Source organism: Magnolia sinica, chromosome 2 (assembly GCF_029962835.1).
Source record: "Magnolia sinica isolate HGM2019 chromosome 2, MsV1, whole genome shotgun sequence".
NCBI lineage: Eukaryota > Viridiplantae > Streptophyta > Magnoliopsida > Magnoliales > Magnoliaceae > Magnolia > Magnolia sinica.
The window spans coordinates 133,091,424-133,099,679 of record NC_080574.1 but is presented as its reverse complement, the minus strand read 5'-3'; positions in this window follow the sequence as shown (position 1 = coordinate 133,099,679).

Below are 8,256 nucleotides of genomic sequence, written 5' to 3'. Positions count from 1 at the left end.
TTTTTTAAGAATATTATGAAAAAAGGCAATTGCAGGGGATTCGGCTCTTTATTTTGATCAAGGTCTACCTTTATGTTTATGTAAGATCCATTGTTACCATTAGATATTTAGTCTACCATTAGGCCTAAAGATATAAAAATAAAATAAAAAATTTAGGCTGCCTTATGAGCAAAGGGTCGGTCCTTGGGTGGGCTCTATGGTAATGTTTATGTAATAGCGTGGCTCAGTCATGACCCAAAATCAAACCGAATCATCAAGCAGGTACACGTCAATTCAATTGTTGGGTGGTACACGTTGTTTCATGATGTGGGGTCGCATTTTATATATGGGAATTTTACAAAAAAAAAAAAAAAACTAACCAATTATATGAAATTAACATTCAAGTACTGATGAGAAAATATTTTTTAAAAGCTACCTCATTGATTTTTATATTAATTATTTCACCACCCCTTACATTTCCTTTATAGTGATTAGCAAGTGAGCAACTGAGCATGCATTATCTCGTGCTAGGCCAAGAGCTCAAAAATCATCACATTCAAGTAGACTACATGATTATAAAAAGTGTATATGACAAGGATGGGCACTATAAAAATTATGAGTGGACCTCTGTCTCCTAACTTTCTGGTTTGATGTGGCCCACTTAAATTACAAGTCAACCTAATTTTTATGAGTAGACCTCTCTCTCCTAACTTTCTGCATTATTCTAGCTTTGGGCTCAAACTAGGATTTTTCATCTAGGAGTTGGAGTGAATTTCATATGCAGATCACAGTGGGCCTTGCCAAAAAGTAAGTGTCTCCATCCTTAACGACAGTTTTTTTTTTTTTTAAGAATATTATGAAAAAAGGCAATTGCAGGGGATTCGGCTCTTTATTTTGATCAAGGTCTACCTTTATGTTTATGTAAGATCCATTGTTACCATTAGATATTTAGTCTACCATTAGGCCTAAAGATATAAAAATAAAATAAAAAATTTAGGCTGCCTTATGAGCAAAGGGTCGGTCCTTGGGTGGGCTCTATGGTAATGTTTATGTAAAATCCAATCAAACCACTAAATGTGTCACTTCATGTTAAGCCAAGGGCCCAAAATTCATTACCATACATGATTTAGGTTGACTACGTGGTTGCAAAAGGTATATAAGGCAATGATGGGCCATGTAAAAATCATGAGTGGACCTCTCTCCTAACTTTTTTCTTTGGCTTGGCCCACCTAAATCACAAATCAATCTAATTGTTTTGGCTTTGGGCTAAATTGGAAATTTCATCTAGTGGTCAGAGTGGATTCAACGTGCATATCACGGTGGGCTCTGTCAAAATTTAAGTGTTGACATCCCTCTATAGATGTATAGAAAGTCATTAGGAAAAAAGGAATTGTAGGGAGTGGCTCTCTATTTTGACCAGAGGCCTGTTGTAATGTTATGTAAGATTCATCCCATGCATTAGATATTTAGTCCACTACTAGGCCCAAGACAACAAAAAATAAAATAAAATCAGATTACGAGTTTTATAGATAACACCAGAGGAGCCAGTTGGAAGAGAGACAACCACCTTTATTTTAACATGGGCCACCATAATAATTATATGATATTCACTCCAGCCATTAGACTCCACACAAAAATTTTAGCCTGTCGTTCAAAAATCACACCCATCTATGATTTAAGTGGGCTACACTAATGGAAACAATTTGAAAGGTGAGCGTCACCATGTACACTTCTTCCAATAATATGGTTCACTTGAATTACAAATGAGATTGATTTTTTGGCCTTAGCCTAAAATGGGGTGACTCAGCTGGTGATTATAGTGTAGTTTTTATAAACATCATGATAGGGCCCACTCAAGCAATGAACCCATTTGTTTTACACAATGACCATGAGGGGTGGTAGTAGAATCATAATGATGTTGATAAATGAAGTAATTTTTTTGGAGGAAAAAAAAAAAAAAAAAACCAAAATGTAAATTATATATTAATTAGGTAGTTTGTTGTAAATTTTTCTTTGGGGCATGTTGGGTTTACTAATTAGAATGGTTTGTGGTTGGAAATGGATAGTGATTATTTATTTTTGAAATTGCGTGGTAAAAGCATTTTCATTTTAACGTGACAATGAATTTGTTACCATTGTTGGTTTTACCCATGTATCGATTTAAAACAGTTTATAATTTTATAATGTAAAATTATAATGATTAAGATTTTATTTATTTATTTCATTACAAGTGTATTTGACTCTTTATTTATGAGTTGCAATTCTTGTCCAAACAAATACTTTAAAATTAAGGGTGACTTATTTACTTTAAAGATAACTTATTTACCTTTGCATTATGTAGGAAATTTGAAAACCAAACAAACCTTTATAATTTGATTGGTGAGAGTCATAGGCTATATGATATCCAACATGCACTCATCTTTTAAGGGATCATTTACATGCCCAAAAACTTATGTGCTGCATGTTTTGTATGTGCTTTCCTAAGTAAGTTATATCTTGAACAAGTACTATATCAACATTGAGGGAGAACACATGAAGAATATGAAATGGTTGAAAACACGTCTAGTATTTATGTCACAAGTATATATGATGAAACATGTGATACACGCAAGCTACTTAAAAATTCACGACCACACATGTGGCCGCCTGAATATAAATAAATGTACACATGAAATATTTGGCACAAGTATTACATTGCATAAAATTTCATGCGTGCACCGTGCCAAGGATAAGGTATTCAACCATTTTGGCATTTCTATATAAAGAGTTCATTTTACTATTTTTTTAATAAGTTTTTTTAAAATAAATTTGTTATTTAATAATAATTTAATTTTATATTCATTAATTTAGACCAAAGAGGCTTTATCTCTCTAAGTCTTTAGGCATGAAGAGTTTTACTTTTTGTTTTAAAACCTTACTTTTTGGAGCAGATGTTTTAAGACTTTAATTGGGATAAGTTTGTCCCTCAACATGTTTTTTAAAAAAATTCTCACATGACCTTGTTTTATTTTCTTTATGATATCTCTCATTACATCACAGATGGGCCCACCCGATGAACAACCCATAATGAAGGTGGGCCACACACAATAGATGGTTTGTTGAGAATTTCTTATTTTAGTTAAATCAAAGAATGTTTTGAATTTTGAAAATTAAATGAAAACATTCAAATTTTCAATTTTCCTCCAAAAATAATTTGAAATTCATGAAAAGTTGCCTTTTTCATTTAGTCCCACATCACTTAGAGATGGGACATTTTTTAGGATTATAAACTCTCATATGTTTACTTAATTTACTTAGAAGAGAGAGAGAGAGAGAGAGAGAGAGAAATATGGGGTTACGTATTCGGCGAGGGCAAAGGTGAGGGCATGGGCAGTGTAGTTGTAGTGGCGCACTTTGCACTTTGCATGCGCATTAGTTGCTCCCTCGCGACCTAACGCGAAGCATCTATCGATGTTGGTCAATGCTAGTGGTCCGAAAATGGACAACCATTTAGTGCAGGCAAGACCAAATAGGCTTGTCATATCTTATAAATAATTCACCAACAACCTGCCAACAATCTCTAATCTTAGAGAAAGGTGAGTGAATCACGCTTTAAGGACAATATATCTAATACGTGCTTAAGCCTGGTTCTGATCAATCTGTTGATAGTTTATTTTTCAGTTTCCAATATTTTTATTTTCGAAGATTATTTCCAACAGTCTTAAAGCATGAATCCAACATGGATACCAAAAAAGTGTTACGAAAATCAAGCAGATAAACAAGGACCTGATTAGACTCAACCGGTTCGATAGTACTAACTTCACCGAGTGGTAAGACAAGTTGAAGTTCCTTCTTACTGCCCTGAAGATCTTATAGATCTTGGACCTGAACTTGCAACCACTTATAGAAGCGACTGACAATAATACTATGAAACAGATCATGCTAAAACCAAGCGCCAAGAAGACGAATTGTTATGCCGTGATCACATTTTGAACACCATGATCAACTGCCTATATGACCTATATATTTGAACATCTTTAGTCAAATAAATGTGAAATGAGATGGAATTCAAGTACAAGGTTGAAGAATGAACAAAGAAATTCCTAAATTTCAAGTACTTTGATTTCACAATGAGAGACAACAACCCTTTATTAGCACATATTCAAGAATTGCAATAGATTGTAAATAAAATAAAGTCCTTAAAATTTGATCTCCCTAAATCCTTCCAAGTTTGGGCCGTAATAGTCAAGCCACAAACAAGCTGAAAAGATCACAAGAAGAAACTACTGCACAAATTCAAATAGTTCATCTTAAAACAAAATCAAAGGTATCTCTGGATTGAGAAAAAATCTCATAACCGAGACAAGAAAGATGATACTAATGGTGCATCTTTGTTCAAGGTGAATGCAACAAAAAGGCCATCTCATAACAATAACCCTGAGAAGAACGAATCCCCGTAACTCAATAAGAATCAAGGAAATTTTAAAAAGTCTTTAAAAAAAAAAGAACGAAAAACCCAAAGGGTCCTGCTATGTCTACGGAAAGACAGGGTATTTCGCTTGAGTTTGTGGGGAACACAAGAGGCCGGCAGCCTCCGTAGTACCCCATTCTCGGCTTCCAGCGCCCATATGCCAGATTCCGATCCTAGGATCCTACGAGGAGAATTTTCCAACGTACATTTACCTCGTAAGAAGTATAACCACAAATTTACCCAAGTTACAAAGGCAACATCATCATCACATATCCACTAATATCAAAATTTGAATACAGTCTAAAAGGAAAATACATATATCGAAAATCAAAGCTCCAAAAGACAATGCACGCTCCAAGCTTAATGCTGCTGCAACCTAATGCCACTTGCACGCATCTATCATGCACAAGCTTATAGGAAGCTTAGAGGGTAGTGTAAGTGTGTGCGTAAGGTAAGTGCCAAGTATACAATATCGAGTAATGCGAAAATATGTGGATAAGTATATCAGATGTCGAGTATGCAATGCAATATGCAAATCTTGACAAGTCCACGAATACCGTCAACCATATCTAGGCCATATGATGTAAAAACATAATAAGTCAATATCATATCGAGGAAGCAATGTAGATTGGTTATGCAATGCGGAGACATAGTAAGCCAAATATCATATATTGAGGATGCAATGCAATATGCGGTGTGAAAGAAATGACCAAACTAGAGTGTGAAGTCGGGATGATAGTACGTAGTATCGCAAGTTGTGGGGTCCATCACAAAGGACTTCTATCCAAGCCAGTCCCATACCTAAATTTAGATAACTAGACTCAATGTGGTAAACTTTTGATCTCAGATTGGTCGCACGCCCAACCGAAATCCTGGCCATTGCGAAGATACACGTAATGATTTAGTTGCGCACCACCACTTTAAACAATGAATGAATGAATGAATGAGTATACAATTCTTGCTCAATAGTCCACATGGGATCATCACCGGGTCTAGTACACTCCACATTGGCTACCGCCTCCCTAGCTGCACGCCCAGCAGGTGGAAAAGACCTCACTACCTACCTACCAATATCGTCCCTGCTCGTCGATAACAGACCCATTTATGAGCTGGTCAAACTCAGCCTAGCTTTGCCTCCCCTACCCTCAGGCGGGTAAGGTCACACCACCTCCCAACCGACCACGACACAGTGGGAAGCGCGGCCTCCTGGTATTTGACACCCGGTGCTCATGTCTTCTACTCGGTCTAGACGTTGGAGTATCCCCTGGCCATGAGAGTTTAAGGACTTTCACCCATGGACATCCAAAGTACCCATATGCTCAAACCAAATATTTCCTGTGTCTCATCTGGCCATCCACGATGTGCCTATGGAGGCCGTAGCCCTGATGTCGCTAGGACGCCAACTGATCATGTCACAAAATGCGAGACACATGAGCCATACCATCTAGTCATGCATTAAACCTGTGCGTACTGTGCGCTCATGTGGGGTAACTCCGTCTCTCAGGGAGTCCCATAAACAATCAACCTAATGACATATGATATGCTCAATCACTCCTCATAACAAGCATGCGAATGATGCGTATGCACATGTATCATAAAGTATATTAAGCATGATTATAATCACATATATCATAGTGGGCCTGTATAAGGCAGCCAATGGCCCGTAATAATGAACGAGTGGTGTGCACACAATTACATACACATGGTGGGCCTCACACATCACAATTGGGACTCGCACATACAGTGGGGCTCACATAATCACAGTGGGCCTCATACAATCACAATGGGCCTCATGTAATCATAATGAGCCTCATATAATTGCAATGAGCCTCATATAATCACACAATGGACCCCATACGATCACGATGGGCCTCACATAGTCACAATGGGCCTCATACAATCACAATGTTATGCTAACACATACTTAGTGCGTATACTAATATAGTCATAATCAATAATTGGATATACCAAATCTAATACTACAGATTCTTCTACCTATGGCCAGAGGTGATGATTCATCTTCCTCATAAAAAGGATGGGTTTAGATGGCCTACTCATGGGCCTAAGAGTGGGCTTCCAGGTTTGGGTACTTCTACTAGCATCAATGAAGACCCAAAGAATTGGGATAGCCCAATAAGGCGAGATGGATCATACTAATAATAATAGGGGCCCATTATTTTGGGTTAAGCCACTAAGGGGAAATGAGAATGAGCCTAAAACAATCGTAATGGGCCTCATACCATCTCAATGGCTTGTATCATGATGTTATACTAGCACGTTCTCATAATCGGCATCGATAATAGGCCGATACACAAGGCGGGGTCCATAGATGGACATCAGTCTATAACATGAGGATCAATCCTCAACTGTGGATATACCAAATCTAATAGCACAGATCCTTCCATCTACGATGATGATGAACTCTCCTCATATAAAGGTTGGGCCTAGGTGGCCTACCTATAATCCTAAGGATCCGGAACGGACTTCCTTCACCATACTATCATATGGCCGGCTAGATGCCCTAGAGGCCCCAAAGAAGTCCTAAATGGACTATAAGATAAACAACCCTGTTAGCAACCAATGGGGGCCCAACATTTTGGGTTAGCCCAATAAGAATAGATGGATCATGCAATTATCAATGGGGTCCAATGATTAGGGTCAACCCACTTAGAGAAGGATGAGAATGGGCCTAACAAAACCTAAGGGAAGGTCACAATGTAGACATTTAACCATCATTGCCCATCGATGTGGACATTTAACCAACATTGCTCCCAAGGAGTCACAATGGGCCTCGCCAAATGGGCCACATATGCATCATAATGGGCCTCATTTATGGGCCACAAATACATCACAATGGCCTCACAAAATAGGCCACAAATACATCACAATGGGCCTCGCCAAATGGGACACAAATACATCATAATGGGCCTCATTTAAGGGCCACAAATACATCAAAGTGGGCTGCATCAATGGGCTGCGGCAATGGGCTTTATATGTATCAAGTGGGGCGCACATATGCATCATAATGGGCCTCGTTCAAAGGCCATAAATACCTCACAATGGGCCTCTCATATACATCAAGTGGGGCACTTCACATGGGCCACACCAATGGGCTTGATATACATCAAGTGGGCCGCATCACATGGGTCGCACCAATGGGCTTCATATACATCAAGTGGGCCACTTCACATGGGTCGCACCAATGGGCTTCATACACATCAAGTGGGCTGCATCACATGGGTCGCACCAATGGGCCCACCGACCTAGTTGGTCCATCTACACCATTCGTCTATTCTAGAGATCATTTTAGAGTATTTCCCAAAAAATGAATCATATCAAAAGATCATCTGGACCATACCACAAATAGCAGTGGAGATAATGATTTTCACTAATAACAATCCACGGGGCCCATCATACGTTTATTTTCCATCCAATTTGTCCATAAGGTCACAAGGACTGAATTAGGAGGAAAAACAAATTTCATGTTGATCCAAAGCTTCTAACCCCCAAAACGGCTTCAATGGTAGCTGTTCATCGTCCACCGATTTTTGCAATGTGGTCCACCCGCTGGACGGTGTGGATGAAATAAATACATCATGGTGGTGTCCACGGTCCAGATGGGACCCACAGAACTTGCTGACGTCGATGCAGCAACTACTGCTGCTACTCTGGCCTGATTGCTCATCGTTCAGATAATGGACGGCTGGGATAAAACACATATTTCATGGTGGGTACCCACCATCCAGTCCTACTGGGCGGTGCAGGTAAGACCCATACATCATGGTGGGTGCCACACAGCATTGGACGTGTGGATCTCACACACCAGA